The sequence below is a fragment of the Rissa tridactyla genome, chromosome 4 (assembly GCF_028500815.1).
Source record: "Rissa tridactyla isolate bRisTri1 chromosome 4, bRisTri1.patW.cur.20221130, whole genome shotgun sequence".
Lineage (NCBI taxonomy): Eukaryota > Metazoa > Chordata > Aves > Charadriiformes > Laridae > Rissa > Rissa tridactyla.
Window position 1 is genome coordinate 50,363,170 of NC_071469.1, and position 20,955 is coordinate 50,384,124.

General features: G+C 37.5%; 1 long non-coding RNA gene across 2 annotated transcripts in view; it reads left to right on the forward strand.

Annotated features, from left to right (window-relative positions):
* LOC128908842 (uncharacterized) overlaps positions 1–20,955 on the forward strand; it is a 28,323-nt gene that overhangs the window by 2,894 nt on the left and 4,474 nt on the right. The window contains exons 2-4 of one of the 2 annotated variants that reach the window (XR_008466143.1): positions 760–893; positions 4,858–5,064; positions 10,516–10,644. This is a non-coding gene — a long non-coding RNA (uncharacterized LOC128908842). Of the gene's footprint in view, positions 1–759; positions 894–3,415; positions 3,515–4,857; positions 5,065–10,515; positions 10,645–20,955 lie in introns of those variants that run through there. The other variant, XR_008466144.1, reaches the window with a different exon arrangement.

A 20,955-nucleotide genomic window follows, 5' to 3' on the forward strand; every position in this document is an offset into this window, starting at 1 on the left:
AAGCAATTGGTTGTTTGCTTTGAATATATTCACAGAAACAATAGGCAAGTAGGACTTTTTAGACTGTTGTGGAAATGATCATACCATTTAACCTAGTAGCCTCTCTTGGCAGAGTTAATAGTAGATGCCCAGGAGAAAAATATACTTGGAAAACAGAAAAATAATGATAGCATAGAAAAGTGCTTCCCCCAAGCTTATATTCTAAGCTACTTGTAATCAGCAGCTTAGGCATCCCAGCACCAGAGGTTGCCAACTGCATTGTGTTAATTATTCATGGTGGGCCTTACTTCCGCGAACCTCTTTAATGACTTTCTAAACACATTTGGATTTTGTAACATCCTGTGGCAATGCGTTCCATAATTTAATTACATATGGAGTGAAAAGGTATGTCTGTTTATTTTATACCTGCTGCCTAATAATTTCATTTAATACTTCCTAGTTTTTCTCTTATGTGAAAAAAATGAACAAACATGCCAATTCTTCCTCTTCATCCCCTTCATGATTTCACTCGTTTTTAATGTATCTTTTCATTGACCCTCCTCCAAACTGAACAATTGTTTAACTAGTCTTTCTCTGTTTTCAATCAGTGCTATACTTCAGATCATCATTATTCCCATGTCTTTCCTAGGAACTGTTCTAGATCTCCAGTATTCTTAAGATGGGGCAATGAAAAAAGAAAATTATATTCCAGGTGTAGATCTAACATGGGTTCATACAGTGGAATAATGCTGCTTCCTGTTTTCTCTGTGTATTTCCTAGTAACTTTGAACAAGTTTTCCTTTCTGATTGCTGTTGAGCTGCATGCTTTGAGCGGGTCATTTCAAAGAACTATGAACACTGTCGACAAGATTTTTCTCCTGAATAGCAGCAGATCCTTTGGCGTCTGTTACTGGGTATGTTTAATTAGAATAGTTCCTTTGCAGTGTGGATTACTTTGCACACTACTGCTAGTTTGTCTGTGCATATTCATAATTCAGGCTGACTACTGATTAATGTTGGTTTCTGTAAAGTGGCGGTGTGACCCCAAGGAGATGCATGCATTAAACCCCAGGAACTCATTTTGTGTAGGCTACTGAACAGACGTTAGATGAAAATGACTCCTGCTCTCTGTTCACCTGGGCTAATTTCAAACCGATGTCATAGGATTGAAATGCTCTCTATCTTGTTACAAGTCCCTGGAGTTTACCCAGTCAAATCCATTTGTGATTGAAAATTTATTTGTCTTGAAATAAGCGCTCTGCTTCTTATGGAGCTGAAAACAAATAAGAGATTTATACATTTTTTTTTCCACCTCGGTTCTAAAGGAAGATAAATTAAAAAAAAAAAAAGTCACCAATCCTGCTGTCAAGATACAAACCCATTTGTTATTTACAGATACCAAAGCGTCAAGTGAAATGTACTCATTTCTCACCACAACTTCATGTACAAATGGAAATTAGCATTAAAATGAAGCTTAATTTGATGTTCTGTTGACAAAACTCTGTTGGCAACTGTCTGAGTGCCCTGGGTGTTGTTCAAGCCTCTGAGCACAACACAGGAGATCTAAGTCTTCGAAATGATTTTTACTCTCCAAATGAGGCAAAGAAGCACTATCAGACCTGAATTTATGATGAGTGTTGCTTATCAATGTTGGCATTAATTTTCTGAGACTAAACAAAGCTGCAAGAAGGAGCATAAAATCCCACATGCTGTGTCCAGCTCTGGAGCCCTCAGCACAAGAAAGACATGGACCTGTTGGAGCAGGTCCAGAGCAGGGCCACAAAAATGCTCAGGCGGATAGAGCACCTCTCCTGTGAGGACAGGCTGAGAGAGTTGGAATTGTTCAACCTGGAGAAAACTTAAAGTGGGCTTACAGGAAAGAAGGGGACAAACTTTTTCACAGGGCCTGTTATGATAGGACTCGGGGTAATGTCTTTAAATGAAAAGAGGAAAGGTTTAGACTAGATATAAGGAAGAAATTTTTTACAATAAGGGTTCTGAAGCACTGGAACAGGTTGCCCAGAGAGGTGGTAGATGCCCCATCCCTGGGAACGTTCAAGATCCAGTTGGACGGGGCTCTGAGCAACCTGATCTAGCTGAAGATGTCCCTGCTCATTGCAGGGGGGTTGGACTAAATAACCTTTAAAGGCCCCTTCCAACCCAAAGTATTCTATGATTCTGTGTCCCCAAAGGTGTGTTGGCATGTTCTGCCACTTTCTATTATGTGCATTTAGGCTGCATTGCTTTAATTATAAAAAGTAAGATCAAAAGGCTTTAAAAATATATAAATCCAAAGAATTTATTAATTCAAAGCTCTGTCTAAGAATAATATACTGCCACTGCTTAACATGTAAGTACCTCTTAAAATGCATTATGCATTTCCTCCTTCTTTATCTGCTTTTAAAGTGCTCATGTCAGAATTTTGAAGTCCCTCTGCACTAGACACCGTTCTCCAGAGTACTAAGTTCACCCTGTAACAAAAATAACTCTACAGCCTGCTCCTTGATGTCAAATTATCTACCTTCCTGGTGTTAATCGTTATAGTAACCAAGCATATCACAGCATTTAAATAGCGTCTGTGGCAGAGAAGTATTATCTTCTTCCACTTCACAAATGTTAATCTGAAGCAGTGTAAAATATCAAGAAACATAAGCATGGCCCCAGACTGCTGCTATGACTAAGCCCAAAGCTTCTGAACTCACCACCCTGGGATGACTGTCCTCCAGCCCAGGCTCAAAGCTGAGATGGACCGAGCATACATCTCAGTAAAGCACAAAATGGATCAACTAACTTGGTCTTATTGGCCAGCCATCCTTCAGTCAGCAGCTGAAACTTTAAGCAGGTGGTAAACATTTTTGCTGAAGTTGATGCAAGTTCCACTGGTAACTTAAATCAGAGCTGAGAATGAAACCAGAACTGGTAACTCATACTATAAATAAATGGAAAAGACCAGATCAAGCAAGTAGTTCGGTCTTGCAAACACTTTATGTAAATGATCAGTCATCTTTTTGTTATGAATGGTTTCTGTAAAGCCCAAAGGTTCTTTCAGGTGAATTCAGAGATCTTACCGTATAGAGGCTGGACTTGTCTTCTAAACTTCAGCATCTTTGATTGATAATCTTTGATTTGATTTTCTTTTGTAGCTTCAGAATTATCTATTTGTTATCGACCATTCCCAAAGTAAATGTGTCACACTAAGATGAATGGGAAATAGGGCGAATTAGTTAATTCCAAACCTTTTACATAATGACTGCTTCATAACTGATGGGGAAAAGTAGAATAAAATGGGCACAGCCTAATACTTCTGAGAAGTTACACCAGAACTTTTCTTTCTTGTTGATGTTTTCATCAAATTTGTGATGAATGAACTGGCCCCTTTTTATATGTGAAGGTTTCGCTGTGGTGGCAGAGTTAGAGGCAGTGGCATGGTGTAGCACAGAAGGACTCAAATGGCAGTGGCAAGCCCTGGGAGCATGCAATGGAGAGCTACATTTGGAACAAACCCTGCCAGCTTATGCTGCTTCCCATGCTCCAAGTAAGAGTCTGTTAACTTAATTGAGCTCTAAGGTTTTACCATAATTTCCCTGTCCATTTGGGAGGGAAAGAAGCCTTGGGCAAAATGCTGGAATTCCTTTTATAGCTGGCATTTTTCAATCATTCTTAAGGAATTATCACAGGGATGCCAACAGTGATAATATGCAGTATAATCGGAAGTGTGTGAACTCATTCTGTATTAACACAGTGGCATAGAGTACTTTGGGTTTGCCAACACTATCAAAAATATCCTTGCCTTTAGCCGCTTGAGCCCACTAATGATCACTGTCCCCGTACTCAGGCTTCATGTGGCAGGAGACTGCTTAATATTTTGCACTGCGTTTTCTGGCATTCATCAGAGATTGCTCTTAATAGGTGTTAAAACTAGGAGGCTGTAACAATTGGCCTTTTCACTACTCAGTTATGTTTTTATTACAGTAGATGCATCAGTCTAATTTTGTAAAGCTTTTCTCCCCCAGAAGCATGTCCCCAAATGTATGTACTGAGTTTTATAGGTAGCAATACATAGATTCTAAAATTGACCTCAAGTGCTCCATAAGTTTTTGCAGACAGACAATGCCTATCTGCGATGCAGTTTGACAGGCAGACAAACTGAGGTTTGGGAGGTGAAATGAACTGCACAGTAAGTCAGTGACTAGGCAGCATAATTATATACATAGACACACACACACAAATATGTATATATAAATCTATACATAAGACAGTCTCTCCTGAGATAAGACCATTCTATGAAAAAGTTAGAAAACTCCCATGTTCCTCTATTATATAATCTTTTAATAAATTAGGTATAGCACAATTAAACACCACAATCTGTTTTTGTTGCTATACATAAACAAAATGCTGGCATAGCGATAATTAACCTTACTTTCACCCCAGATTTAAATTAAGTAAATATTTTGTAAGGCGAAGCCTGTCTCCTGGCTTGCCTGCTTTACAGCTCCCTAGGAAGGTCTATTTTCTTCTGCAAATGTAAGCAAAATAATATAGATCGTGAGCTGTTTGAGTCAGTGGTATCTTTAATCAAGTCAAAGAAGATCACACAAGTGTTTTTGCAGTACGTACAGCAGATGCTTTAAGTAATAGTTACTGGAGCAAATCACTATTTGTCATCAAAGTTTCACCGGGGCTCGTGCTGTGGAGAAGAAACAGCAGGTTTTCTTATGCAGCTCATTGTGGTCATTCTTGTTTGCCCATTAACACATATGATAGCACAAAATTAAAGCTGTCCCAAGAGTAGCATGTATTTTTCAGCATGTCGTGGTCTTTTGAAGTATATGCTTGTCTTTCTAAGGTATCCTAATATATTGCATTTTGAAACTACAGGTAAGGTGGGAACAATTCTTATTGGAAACCACAGGATTTACATCACTAAAAAACAAAAGCATGCTTGACATTGTAAAGATACATACAGTTCCTGCTCAGGAAGGATTTGGATTTTGTTACCTAAGTCCTGAGACACAACAGTTATGATTGACTTGGATATTAGGACCAACTTCTTTTGGCTGTCACAATTTCATTTACTTTAGGAAGGTAAGCAAAATTCTATCTGGACTACGTAGCTAGGCAAAATAGCTGAGGCTATTTTGGCCTCAAATATATTGTGAATAAACTCTATGTGCTGCTTTGTTTGGCTTTTGATATATATTTTACCATTCTGTACTGAAGATAACTGATAATAATTTGTTCTTAGAGGGTAGAATGTCATGGCTGCAAGGTGTCAAACTCTCTTGTTTTTACACTTCCTCTGTAGGAATTTATTAATCACTTTATTGTGCAAGGCAAACTGGACATTGTTTTATATCTAACCCTGTTACTAAAAGTAGATAGTGTCTTCATTATGTGGAGTTTTCCCATACAGAGTAGCTTACGTATGTGTCTACCCAGTCATTTCAATTTGGATCATGAATGTGATTTTGAAGACAGTCTTTCAGACAGTGCCAATTTCAGAGTAAATTCAATAAAAAGATGTTCTCCAGGTGGAAACAAGTAACTCCAGCTGCTGATCAGTGCTCAACCCCTGGGACAAGGCTAGAGTCAGTGCAAAGTAAACCCCGTTTGTAATGTCACTGTGGATGCTAAGTCGTCAGCACGAACTGTTTTGGTCTACAGAGTGTGCGCCTCTTGCCAGCATAGCCTAAGACCCCTAAGGAGATCACACACAGTGGGACGTTAACACAAGGTTTTAAATAGGTTTCTGAGTGATAAAAAAAAATCTTCTGACATGAACAATACTTGAGACAATGAAAAACAACATGAATTTCCCAAGCTTCCTTTAAAGATAACAGTTCATTATTAAAATGTGTTGCAGTACTTTGATGCAAAGCATTGTAGCTAACAGAAGTGCTGAAACCATACCATAAAATATTTTTTTTAAAAAATCATAAAGTGAATCCACTCTAAGTTTTGTCTGAGGCTGGACACTGCATGCTGTGACAAATTTGCTGAGCCAAATTGTGTTCCAACTTGTGGGAATGTAGTTAGAAAAGACTGTAACCTGTCAAGGTTAAGCGGCTATCAAAAAATCACATATGGTTTCAGACTGTAAGCAGGCGAAGTAGTTTCAGAACCATCAGAGAAGTATTGATACCACTGTACAAATGACGAGTAAGAATTCATCCAGAGCAATGTCCATGGCTGCTAAATTCAGAGAAGAGCAGGCAAAGACAAGAGCAAATACAATGATCACGAGAACAGAGATCCTGTTTTATGGACTAGAAGAGCATGATGTTTAACCTGATAAAACTAAGCCTGAGAGGGGAGATAATTGCTCACTGTGAATGGCTCAGAAGATAAACATCAGAGATGAAGAAAGCTGTTTAAGCTTAAGGACAATTTCAGCACTAGAATAGATGGAAATAAACAGGCTAGGAGTGAATTTAGCCCGTAAGGAGGTTGGAATAAGGCTTTCTCATGTTTGGAAAGGAGAAGAAAAGAAAACAATATAGCTGATTTAAAGACAGAGCTTAAATTATTTATGAATGAGAAGCCACAAGGAAGTTGCCTGTCAAAGTTAAATGATCCCACACAGACCTTCAATTTTCCATCTTCATACTTTAGAGGATAAGGACAGTCTTGAGCTACACAGAAATTTACAGAGCTTTCCTTGTGAATATGTTTTTTTCATAAACATTTGTACCAGATTGCTTGCAGCCTCACAGAGCAATAAATGATTTATTCAGAATTCATAAAGATTCTGAAAGCTATGTATAAGCTGGAAAATAATAAGACTGAACTTAAATATGTCATGTATTTTGACAATAAATGATAGATGGCATTTAACTTTTTTGGGGGCCTTAAACTTTTCCATCTCATTAAACGAATTTTAATTCAACCAGTCCATGATACTCATCTGGAACTCTCAGCAAAGGTAATTAAATATGTAATAATAAAAAGAGGGTGATGAATATCTTCCTAGCATCTCAGCTCCGCATTTAAATGACATCAAAACATTAAATGGTGAATGATGGTAGCAAATGTAAAGGATTCTGCTCTTAATAACAACTTCATAAATTTGATGCTGACTTCTATAAAGTTGATCTTGACGCTGATTTCTCTAAAGTTGATCTTGACTTACACCAGCATAGTCAAGAGCAAAATGTATTTCAGTCACTTACTCTATTTCAATACATTTTCAATCAGCGAAAAATTAATTATGCAGAAGTTCATTGAATTAAATAGCATTAAGTAATCAGAATTGTACTAATATGAGTAAAGCTATACGAAGATTGAAGTTCAGCTCAACTGACTTTTTTACTACTGATTTCAAAAAGTTCTAGCTTTCACAAATTATCATTGTTAGTGAAAAGTACCCTTTTTTTGGATATGCATTTCCTTTTTCTTTTCTTCTGGAAAATCTGGACCATATCAAATTCCTCAAAAAAAAAAGCTGTGTAACAGCCCTGGTTGGAGAGACCCTTCCTCACCTTTACCTCACTTTTTTACCGTGGATAGTTAAAGTACATTCCCTGTTTCTTCCTCCTTTCATTTTTACCATTCTTTTTTCTTTTCATTATTTTCCTTCTAGTGGGGCAGAACACCCATTGGAATGACAATTCAGTTAACTAAAAATTGGGAAAATATCCGTTAGCCAAAGGATTAGATATGATTTTTCCTGAAATAGCAATGGTACGATTGAATTATTTCCCATTAGAAAGTTGTGGGCATTTAGTAATTTAAAAAAATCAAATAATTGCCTTTGACATTTAGTGAATATTGAAGTTATTTTAGTCTTATAAACTGATATATTTCCTAAAAGAGTTGAGCAATCTCTTGTTGATTGTCAAGGACTTTATGCCCTCAAAATGAAGAATAGACTGTGAACCTGTGTTCTCACATTCAGTGATAAACTACAAAAACAAATCCAGCTTTATGGTTCATTGATTTTATACTAGTTATGCCCTTCTGAAGGAATTTTTTTTTCCATGCACATAAAGTGGCGGTGGAATAAAAAAGAATTATTCTTTTCACAGAATTACAGGCACTATTCATCGCAAGTATGAATTTTTGCCTTGAGGGAAAGGTATTGGTTTGAAGGTACCATGGATAAGGCAGAACCAAGGAAATTTGTTGCTATATTTCAGATATAACTACTAGAGTATACTTGTAATTTCCATTTGTATTAATCCTTGTACTTCCAAGCACTTTCTAAGGCCAAGCACTGAACTCACTGAATTTCGCTGACAAGCAAGATGAACAATTTCCACAGTTGAATGAGAGGAAATAAAATTCTTGAAGTACATGAAGGAAATGATAACAATGATGCAGCAGTATTACACATTAGGCTATCTGTTGTTTTTGAGTAAGGAAGTACCAACTGACGTGTTTTACTAATCTTTGTTTGCTTTGCTTATAAGTAGTGCTTTAGAAGTAAGACTTTTATTTTGCTGCCACTCTGGTGACCAAAATTTTTTTTCCTGATAATTTTCTAGAGCAATGACCTTACAACGAGTGAGGTAAAGCACAATAGATGGCTTCAAGCATGATTCTCTGTTCATTGCTACCTATTCATTTGGTATCGCAGGTAGCGTGATTCTAATGCATGTCAAATATTACCCACACTTAGAATTTATTTAGTTCAAGGGACTTTTGGAGATGTTTGTTGATTCATTATTTCTCTCCCCTTTGGTGTCCACTACACAGTGCTATTCTGCAGGCTATTTTCAAGGCAGCTTCTAAGGCTCTCCTTGCCCAGTAGAAGTTATCTGATGTTTCCAACTTAACTTGTAAAAGGAGAAAACTGCAATTTGATTCCCTTAGCCTCCTAAAACTATCTAAAGAATGTTCTTCCCTGTCTCAGCATATAGGTGCGTGTGTACACGTGTGTGCATGCTTTCAAACTCATTGCAAAAGTGCGTAATGTTCAGAGACATTAGATGATGGCTAATATTATTCATAGAGGGAAATTTGAAGTGAAAGCTGCTGCTTGCCACTGTTAGATATCAGTGTGAATGTGAATTCCAACGACTCTCTCACATGCTGGGTTGTGAGTTAAATCAATTTGTAAGCTGATAGGTGACAAGTTAGACCACTGCTTTTTGTCTGACGCTAGAAGAGGAAAATATATCCCTTGTAGAAAAAGTTACTTTAATCTTTCCAGAAACAAAGCAATAAAGAATATAAAACCATTGGTAAATTATTCGATACCTTTAATACCTTAATACCAGCCAAGATTTTAACTCTGTTTTGCTTTAGAACTATTAATTATACTTGATTTGAAAAACAAAAATGGGTTAGCAGCACCCTTCTATTCTCAAGTTCTGCTTTAAAAGAAAGTCACAGAGTGCGCTACACATCAAAGAAAAAAGTCTAAAATTTCACTTTCAATTTTGCACATGTGTTTCTGTATCTAGAAATCATATTTTTTGCATTTTACATAAGTTAAGAGTTATGAATTTATTTTATTATTACCTGATTTTTAACAACTTTTTTAATGTGATGAGTTTAAATTAGAAATTTTTGTGCTTTACACTGGAGTACTGATGTGGAAGTCATTATTCAGGGCAAACAATTTCCTAAAGTGAATAGTATTTTTCAGTTTCCTGTTTCAAAAGTTATAGAACAGATAAACAGACATTTCAGAACTTTGAAATTCAGGTGCTTTAAAGTTGATTAGTTATCCAGAAATCAACCTATCAATAGTCGCTTCTTATTACAGACAGCTAAGCCAAAAGTATAATAACAAAGTGTACTTCTCATCAGAAGACAGCACAGGTGCTTATTTGTAAGCAAATCTGTAACAAGATACATCTTTAGTCACAACTTTGAAAAGAATCCAAGTAGATTCCGCTGAATTAGAAAGAAAGTAATTAAGAAGAGTCAAGCCTGAATCCATCTCTCTTGCTTCACTAATATGGTATCACTACTTTTTTTTTTTATCCTTTTCTCTTCCGAAAGCTATTTTAAGTGCCTATTATTTTAAATATACCTAATTTCAATTTCCGTGTTTGCAGCAAGCGTATGTGTCTCACAAAGTACATGGAAAATAGAATTACAGAAAATAAAAAAATATATTTTATGGGACAGTCCCAGTCATTCTATTCCTATTTTGCTTGTATATGGTCTCAAATTATCTTCCGCTAGTATTTAAAGTGGATATAAAAAACTTTTCTCATTTCAGGTAAAAAGATACGAGGATTTTTTTTTTCCCCCTGTGCTGAACCAGGCCCAAGGTCTATTTGTGTGAGTGCGTGTGTGTGTGCCTGTGTAATGTCAAAAAAATCCAATAATGTTCAATATTATCTTTGGTTTTAGTTGTTGGAGATTTGCTAAATCAGAGATTATCCTGAAGTTTAATATTCCTTCCAAATATTTAACAGTTGTTTCTTACGAAAACTTTGACTTTCTTAAAAACCTTCACCTTGTCTTATATTCTTGATGTCAGAGCTTCCCATTGGCAATGAGTGCCACAGCTTAACCCTGTAGTATTGAAATAAGAAAAAGCTTTTTTTAAAAAAAAATTTGAAATGTTCATATTTTCTGCAGGTTTTTTTGAAGATTTCTAGGCATTTCTACAATCTTGATTTCCCATTTTCTGCAGAGATAAGGATATGGGACCATTTGCCAAACTTCACTATAGTCAAGGTGGAAAGAACCACTTTCCAGTTTGCTCAGGTAAATATGCATATGTGCACAAAAGTTATTCCCTTTAATCCTATAGTAAATGCCAATGCATACTGATTTCAATGGGTGTCAAAGGGATCCTTCGAGTTACCAGATTTAGTAGAATTACATTGCAGGACAGAGCTGCCTGTTTGTTCCTCTATCTAGAAGTATTTTTATCACCATGTATAACTTCTGAACATTTTTAACACCTCCTAATTCTCAAATGGCTGTTACAGAAATCTATCTTTATTGGTGTAAAGAAAATATATTTATGGTATTAACAATTATAGTATGAGATAAAAATGTAAACCGTAGCAAAAACAAAAAGGAAGAATCACCTAATTTTCTTATATATTTTTCAGTCTATGGTCACTTTTGTGACATGAGTCTATGGGTTTTATCAACACGGAATAGTAATAATATAAACTGCCTTAAAATAATTTCAGCCTTTTAATGGATGAAATGATGAAAAATTGTAATTTTTAAGTTTATCCAAGCTATATTTTATTTTCTAGTGAAAATACCAACATTGCAACATTATTACTATTTGCTATGGGAGAAAGATGACTTTACTGCTGCATAGAGATAATATCTGCAGACTACTTTCTGAAAGAGACAAACTGCAGAGTGATAGCTGAAGGAAGCCAACCTTCAACAGAGACATAAGGCAATATGAAAAACTCTGTTAGCTGTTAACAATAGAGAAGTGATATTAGTATTCATATGCTTTGAGACCCACAGTATAGATGTGGCACTTGTGAATCTGTTTTGCGGTATTGCTATTTTCCCTGGCCTATAAATTAGCATATTGGTCCCAACAGCAGACAAATTCCAGCCCTTTCTCAAATAGCTAACAAAACATTTTATAATAAATATTGATCAAAGAGATCAGTTCAGAGCTTCCTTTGCTGAGTCTCAGTTGGACAGTGAAATTTTAATTAACCCATTCATCCTTGGAACAGCTTCAGTAGGAGGGACCAAAAGAGCTTGATGACCACTTGTTGTTTGTGAGAGTGCTAGCCAGGCTAAAAGGTGCGTGAGAAAACATTCTCAGAAAACATTCTGCCAGATTACCATGTTCCAATGTCCTGTCTCCGTTGACTGTTGTAGCATGGGTATAGGTCTCAGTGTCTGGAGACCTCAGTGATGGGAAGTTAAAGGCCGGAGGACTGTGGGTGCTTCTGGGCAACACCTGAATACAGCCCTTTAAGATCAATGTTGTAGTGGAAAGGCAACATTTTATATACAGAACTGTATATGAAACTATGAACTGCTATTGTGCTCCTGTAATTGTATTTGACTTAATATCTGCCTACATGACTAAGGTGTAATAAATACTATGAATAATAAATGAATACTAATCATAAATAACAAAACTACAGAATGTCACAAAATTCTGTAAAGCAAAGCCTGGCACAAAATTTGCTATGAGAGATGGTGACTTATTAGAACTGCAGTTTAGCAACTGCCGATTTTGTCATTTATGAACAAGAACAGTCTGAAACAATAAATTAGAGAATTCACATTAGATCGATGAGAGGTCAGAGTTTTTACATCATCCACTAGGGATGCTTTGTTCATCACGGTTTATTGGGTATTGAAACTTTGGCAGAACTGGCCTTCGAAAGAGCGAACCTGACTAGTTCTGGGTTTTGGGCAGTACCGTTGAATGTCTTTGTGCTTTGATGCGATGTATATGTTATGAAGTCTTTTTCTAGTTATAAGCATTAGCTCCAGATTTGAATGCACAGAATGGTGGATGACCACTCTTACTACAGACTTCTGGGGCTAGACTCACATTTACATGAAACCCAGCTTTGTGTTTATGTTTCATATCATGCATCCTCATATCTTTCATGTCCTCAGGTGTGAACCAGAAATACACGTTTGCTTCTGCAAAATAGTCTGTGAAAATGGTGGCATTTGTATCATGCAAAGCAATGTGATAAATTTAAAGCATCAGTGCCTTTTTCCAATTTCCAATTAAAAAAAGCATTGCCTGAAGTAAACCGAACCTTTAATGGCCTTGGAAATGAGGCTATGGAAATCCTCAGGACTCCTTGGACAGGTTCTCCCTTAGTCTTTTCCAGCTGGGTAAGATAAATCCCAAATGTAACTTGCTTTCTGATTTCCCCAAATCTTTTTTCTTTCTGCACTCTATAGGATTTTGCCTTTTCTCTTCCTACCCTTGAGTCCTTGAATTGCTCCAGCAGTACAACAATTCTCTCACAGGCTGCCGCCAATATACCATGAATTCTACAACTGCTGTTTGTTTTAACAAAGCCTACTCCTCGTTTCTTATTTTTGGTTATAAGTCACTCAATTTTTCCACTTTGTATTCCAAGAGCAATTTTAGTGATAAAAATCTAAAGAATGAGGAAAGTGATGTTTAAGTACCTTTGCTAAGGTACTCAATAAAACCCAAAACATATCAGATGAATACAAGTAGAAAGTGTAAATGTGATTCACATGAAACCCGGGGGTAGCAGACTTACTACAATAAGAAAATTACTTTGGTGATTATTTGAAATCTTTCTGTTGAGCGTAGCAATATACCATGCTATAAAAGTACATAGCCGGAAAAAAAAAATACATTTGGGGAAAATGTTCTCCAGAAACAATGGAACAATTGTGGGGCAATGAATGATTTCTCACTTGAGTCTACAGAGGATATGACAGACTGATATTTTCTTATTAACTGTTTTAAGAATTTTCCACTTGAAAACTTTTTAGATAAGAAGTATTCACAGTGGGCTCTATGCCTGGACATGCAGCTAAATATTAAGCTGTTCCAGCTTCCGTTCACCTCCCTTGCTTCTGCATTCTACATGTTTTTCCCTCGAAGATAGTGTTAGATCTCCTGAGTCACTCTTTTCTGTTTTCTGGAAGTCTGGTTGCATGCCTGGGGAGGCTTTCACCTGCTTATCAGACAAAGTACAGCAATAGGAAGGCATCAGAGCCATTTGTAAGTGCTCACTCTCTCGGAAAGGGTGAGGAGTCACTGAGGGGTAGAAGCAGGGCTGACAGGAGGGAAACTGTATGTTGCTGGGGGAGCCAACATAACCAAAAGACAGAAAGCTGATCATACCCAAGTACCGTGGATAGCAAAATTCTTTCTCATATAAGAAATGATATTGTACGACATTTTATTGCCTTGGGTGTACAGATCTCAGTAGTTCAGGGAATTAGGGAGACTGCAGTGTACAAATTTTCTTTTCCCTTCATATAAACTGAACAAAGCTCCTAGTAAGCTCGAACTATTTAAGCAATAGAAAGCGTAAAAATGACTCTTTAAATGACAGTAAGGACAATACAGTATGCTTATATAAAACCAAATTGTTATTAATTCTGTAAGCACCATTCAAACCTCTGCATTAGTCCTGCACAGAAATGAGCCAACAATGTGCGCTTGCAGCCCAGAAGGCCAATCGCATCCTGGGCTGCATCAAAAGAAGCGTGGCCAGCAGATCCAGAGAGGTGATTCTCCCCCTCTACTCTGCTCTGGTGAGACCCCACCTGGAGTACTGTGTCCAATTCTGGAGTACCACAAGAAAGATATGGACATGCTGGAATGTGTCCAGAGAAGGGCCACGAGGATGATCAGAGGGCTGGAGCACCTCTCCTATGAGGAAAGGCTGAGAGAGTTGGGGTTGTTCAGTCTGGAGAAGAGAAGGCTCCGGGGAGACCTTATAGCAGCCTTCCAGTACCTGAAGGGGGCCTATAAGAAAGCTGGGGAGGGGCTGTTTGCAAGGGCATGTAGCGATAGGACGAGGGGTAATGGATTTAAACTAGAGCAGGGTAGGTTTAGATTAGACATTGGGAAGAAGCTCTTTACAATGAGGGTGGTGAGACATTGGAACAGGTTGCCCAGAGAGGTGGTGGAGGCCCCATCCCTGGAGACATTCAAGGCCAGGCTTGATGAAGCTCTGAGCAACCTGATCTCATTAAAGATGTCCCTGCTTACTGCCAGGCGGTTCGACTAGATGACCTTTAAAGGTCCCTTCCAACCCAACACATTCTATGATTCTGTGATTTTGAGTATGCCAATATGCCACAGTTATTAGGTACCTGGAATGGAAAATGCAAGGACTTTTTTTGATGTTGACTTCTGTACCTGACTTCATTCTGTGTTCGTATCACACCATATATGTAATAACCCACTTAGCTTCAATCCTATAGTAAGCTTTACTTTTTCAGATCCATTAAAGCCAATTCTTGTTTATCTTATTCTAGGTTTTGGCACTTAGAATGCTAGTAACCACTATGAAGTTTGCATGGTTAGTATGTTGTACTTACTTCTTCCTCTTTGTCCTGCAGGGTTATATTTCTATTAGGATATTCAAAACTCAATAGCTTTCAGATTTTTTTTCTAGATTCAGGTTAAACCAACCTTTAGTCTCATCTGTTTGTGATGTTCCCAGCTGTAGTTTACCCTAGCTTTGGGGTTCCTGTATCCATGTTAATTTGTGATGTTGGCAAATGTATAGCTCCTTTAAATCCAGGTTTACAAGTCGTTTATTAAAATAATTCATAATTAATTGAGTTTATAATTTGCCTTTTGGTGAAGCACCCCTGGATGCACAGCATTAAAGATTCTATTGAAGTGTGGCCTGATTAACTGATTAATAGATTTTGCTTTTTACAGGAGCCTCTTACATATGTGAGCATAATTATATTCTATCACATTCAGGGAAAAATGGAGTAATTCAGGCAGAGAAATGCTTTGGTCTTGTTATTTAATTAATTTAATGTTGTGTGAAAAGGCCAGATTGACAATTCTGCAGAATCAAGTTGTCTTTATTCGTATCACTATTCAGCATTGAACTGACCCCCCTTCCCCAAGTCCCATAACTCCCTTCTGCTCATCAGTGTGCTCCAACCTCAAGCAGAATTAGTTTAGAAGGATCATTTTACTGTAGAATGCTGAATTGTCTTGAATATAATTGAAATTCATGAAATTAACATTCTTGATATTTTCTATCTCTTTTTCATCCCTCCAAAGTCCCTTGATTTTGGCAGTCTTGGGTATCTCTTTATGAACCGTAATTTGTTTCCATATCCCATTTTATTTTTCTCTAGAACGGGTCTTTCCTGTGGTATTTGGATAGGATTTCCCTTTCCACAGCATCTCTGAAGGCTTCAAGTCTCAAGTCCTTTGTAAGAATAGTGGTGGTCTTGGAGAGCAGGAAGATACTATTCAACCCTTGCAGTATATATGAGATACAAAAGACCACGATAGCTCTACCTTCCTTGTAGGAAAGGAAGCTAAAAAATCTCTTCCAACATGCATTTGCTAAAAAGGTGGGCATATTTTTACAATATGTCTGAAAGTGCATGCACTTGCATATCTGGTGTAGGGTTCCCTGGAATCTTCCAAAATCTATACACAAGTAATCTGAGGACTGATACGGATGTTTTGTATATCACTAGTGATAACTATTTGTAGGGGTGACAGCTTTGTGTGTCAATATTCCTACAATACCTTCTACCTGTAAATAGATTTCTATCATCTGTACAGTACCTGCATGAAAAAAATTAAGATTAATTTCATCTATTTCAGATGAACAAGAAAAAATATTTCAACTGGGCTGAAAATTGCAGTTGCTTAGCAGAAAGAAGCATATCGGTTCCTATACAGTAGCATTTGAAATGAAGAAAAAAACCAAAGAATGAAGTCACTCATTACCATAAGTAATGAAGGCTGACAGGGCTTGATAGAAAAAGTCTCATTGTCAGTACAGCACCAAGTTGATGTATAGCAAGCAACTAGGGCCATAAAGTCTGTAAGAAAGAGACAATGCTGTGCCTTCTAATGAAAATTGCTTACGTGCACTTGTATCTTATTTCCTGACATGAGCAGCAGTGTTGTGCATGTTGCTTTTCTCTGGCTTCTGAAAGTATTTAAGGCTAGACATTTCCACATCTTGTGGCATACCTTAGCTTTTATTGTATTCGACTCCTTTTCTAACACTGGATTTTGTTTTTGGCTTGAAACACGTCCTGAAATTGTGTTTCTGTGCTTTTTAGGGTTCTGCTGATGCTAGGACTTTCTTTGCTAGAATTTTTTTCAACAGAAATGCCTATATGTAAAGCTGGTATTGGTACTAAGGTTTCAAAAACTGTTTCACTGCTGCTGGAGACCCATATAGCATCCCATCGCAGTTTACAATGACCTTTCCATTCTTCAGTGGTTATTTTTACTTTGGTTAGTCTCAGATCCTGAAGGTTGTGTTTGTTTATACTGGCTGCAGTTTGAAGGGGCTACAGATAGAGTCACGTGTCAGTATAGTAGCATTTCCCTACTCTGTGGTCCTTGCCTGGGACTTCCCCGAAACGCTCTAGACAGTTAAGATGTTTTTCATGACAATAAACAGAGCAACTCATAGGCCAGTGGGTATTCACATCCTAAAACATTCACTTTGGAAAATGACCTTTGGGACTTCTTGCTTCTCTACTGATTGAAGTTCTTGCTGACTAACTGCTTCATAAGGAAGCCTGCCAAGCGTCTACAATATTGATGCCAACTTGAGTTTAGAAGTACACACTTAGAAAATAAAATAAGTTCAACTAACTATGCAAGTGATGATAGTTTTTTTTTTTCTAGTGACAAAAATAAATATATTTACTAGCTTTAAAAACTTTCATTGAGCTGCATTGCTGCATTGTAGAGATGAAAACGCCTCTAGCGTTTGCAGACAGTATGAATAAATCTCTACTGTATGGTGCAAAATAACTCTTACAAGAAAAAAAGCCTGTGCCCTCTGTTTCCTTGAGTGAAAGATTTGGAGCTAATTGAACAAGCAGCAAAGTTTTAACCCTAAATAGTCTCTACTTCTAAAATGGTATATTTCAATCGTGACATTTCAGTCCTGGAAATGCCTTTGTAGTAGAAGATTGCGAGAGAGGATCCTTCAGCTGTTACTGTGATTCATTGCAGTCCTAACCCTTCATGTATTTCCAATATCAGGTCTCACACTCTTTCACCTCTCCTGTATATCACAAGCAGCAGTAATTCTTATCTGTAGTTCCCTACTATTTCAACATAGCATTTTGATCTTGGCTTGCAGCACTTGCTAAAATAACTTTCCTATACTCCTGAGGCAGCTTTGTCAGAACACCTCAGTCCTGATCTTCCATATTCCCTGGATCTGGGTCTCTCTTGCACAGATATACACAGATGTTGGAAATTTTCTGTGGTGCTTTTGAAATGTGCAAAAGTGTGAAATAAAATATGACAATTCTAAGGAATTTTAACAACTTTCAGTCCTGAGCAAAGATTTAAAGGGCACTGCCTTTACATTCTTTTCATTGTTGATTAGTGCTACATCAAATTAACTCTTTCTCTTTGTAATATCTATCTCAATGTTGTACCATTCTGGATGGAGAGTTAACATTTTTTTGGAGTCAGGGTATTCAAAATGGTATGTCGGCCTCATCATTTTAATAGCAGTTTTGAAATAAAAAGGGAGATAGATGGTAAGTAACGTTGTAAAAAGAAAAGCCTGAGTCCTTTGAATCTAAAGTATTCTCTCACACTCTCCTTTTTTTCCCCCCAAGAAGATTAAATTAGTTCAGTACAGCTCTGGTTATAATGATCTGATTCCTGGTGCTACTGTGATTAAACCGGGTGCATTAAAGTAAGCAATGATAAATTAAAGGCACAGTAGAAATCTTGGTGGGTGTGAACAGATGAGTAATCTTAATTGGAAATAAAATATGCCCATTATTCTGTGCTATAAATGGACTTTTATATTATGAATTGAAGAGATAAAAACTTTATGTGTGATGCAGTGCCACATTAGGGCGAAGTTCAGTACAAGTTTACGGAGTAAAGCCTTTTCTTAGATTATTAAATACAAACACAAGCTTTCATGATGCCTCAATGGCATTTCTTTGCATGTGCAAAACCAGATGCGTCGTGGTTTAGACTCTGACGGTGGCAACAAAGAACCACGCCCTGCTCTGTCAACCCCTCACCGCTGTGGGGAAAATCGGAAGAAAAAGGCAAAACTCGTGGACTGAGACAAAGAACGTTTAACAGAACAGCAAAGGGAACAGGAAAACAACAACAACAATACTGACAGAGGAATATACAAAACACTATTAATGTACCACCGCCCATCAACGGGGCCCAGGCCGCCCCAGCCCCCTCCAACCAGCAACTTCCTGCCCCCTGCCCTGGCAGCTCCCGGCTACAGACTGGGCATGGCTCCCATGGTACGGAATACCCGTGTCCCTGACAGAGCCCAGGGGAAATTAATTCTATCCCTGCCGGAACCAGGACAAGATGCAAAAGTAACCTTTCTGTTGGACATTCAGATATTCATAATTCTTTTAGAAAATGCCCAGTGAGTGTTTGGGGTTTTTTTTAAGTGATGACACAGTATACTCTCATGTATTATACTTCCCAGTACTTCCCCGACTAAATAACATAATTGGTACTCTGTTAAGTCCATACGAAATGGCAGAAATCTGAAGCTGCAAAGTAATTACTTAAAGCCTAAAGAATCTAAGAGAAATCTGTGTCTTTCAGTTTAGTGGTTCCATGTGATCATGTATGACAGGACCCTCTATACAAAGTATATGGATACAATCAGCTTTTGTGAGAACTTGTTTTTTATTCAGAAGTAGTACTTGCTATTATCTTGCCTCATTAGTAGTGTCTCTCATTAAATTTCCTCTGCTTCTCAGTAGGAACAGAAGAATGGGCCATGTGCGTTGGGTTGCCTATTGATAACACAAAACCCACATTTGAGCCTATTGAGTCAAAACTTTCTGATTGCTATCAAATTTCAAGAGCCTGTTACATACGCTGCCAACTGTGAACAACTCTTCGACAAGTGTTGTGAGGCTCTCCCTTTTGTGATTGCTGTGTGTGGAGCTACATAGATCCTGCAGTCAAAAAAGAAATTACAAAATCCCTCTCTTCCCAGAACCTAAGTATTTCAGAACATTCATAGCACTAGGAAGCAGCCTAATGTGTAATTTACACTTCTAACACATATAGTATTTTTTACATGAAACTGAGTGATAGTATTAAGAGTAAAAAAACCCCACAAACTTCTTCCATTAAAATTATGAACAAAAATGAGATGAGTGAGTAGTCTAGTGCTCATCTCTGTAACCCAAAGCTCCAAATTTATACAAATGAGAGAATTTTGCTTTTGAAAGTAAGATTTGATCCATAGAGCCAAATGGTCAGTGAAAGAACTGATCGTGTAACTTCTACTATAATTGGACTGCAATATAGCAATGAACCAACCTAGATAATTAACGGAACAGAGAATAACCATGTCAGGTCTGAGTGCTGACAGCTGGTGCTCTGTGTTTGCCAACATGCTCTGTTGTGTTAAATTTAGTTACGCTGAAATAACGTGCATGTATTGTATTTGTGCTGAAAGATTTTGTTTTGCTTTATAGAAGCACTGCTCTTCATGCAGTTCAGCAATCTGAGGGCTGAAGGTTACAGGGACAGAGAGCTCACTATATTGGAGAATATGATCTAAAAACTTTGTTCTACTTTACACCTCTGACCCTCATTTTAAAAATTATTCACATGCAGGGGACTGCCAAATTCTTGCAATGTCTGCTTTATGCAACATTTCCACTGATCCTAAACTGCACAGGATCTGAGGCAGCCACCTTACAAGCTCATATATCATGTTTATAAGCATCTCTAGAGACAGCTAATGCAGAGAGACAGCTAATGCAGAAAGGTATTCCTTGGACTGCAAAGTTTGAGGGCCTGTAGTCTTGAATTGCAAGTGGAAAACAAGGTATGTACTGGCTCTTGCTCATGTTTTGCTTATGCCAGCCCAATTTCACTGAAGCAAAATTTATTTGCTTATGTCTCTTTCCTACACAGACAGAATAAATCTATGAGTTAATCCCAAGAAAGCATGTGGAAATTGATGTGTCCTGCTTTAGAGTCATTAACACTGGAATTAGCTTTTCTAGTTGGTCCAAGGAAGCCCAAGTGTGTTAATCTTCACGTTCAATACATGGTGTAAATCTTATATATCGTTTCCATCTTCTTCCTGTACCAGAGGTAACATAGTGAAAGGAAATGTGCCTCAACTCTCAGTATAGTGCATTAAGAGAATTAAGTACCTCTGTATATATTAGTACTAAAACTCAGCTTTGAGCAAGATGCCTCATAACCCTTTGAACCTATTCTAAGGGATGTGTCTAGGATCCTACCTCCCTTTTCCTTGCTCCCCAGAGCTGAGGAATTTGCAATTGCAGGGAAATGCTACTGTACTTCTGGTGTACAGGCAGGAAACATTTCTAGCCATAAACAAGTTAATGCCTCCAATTGTA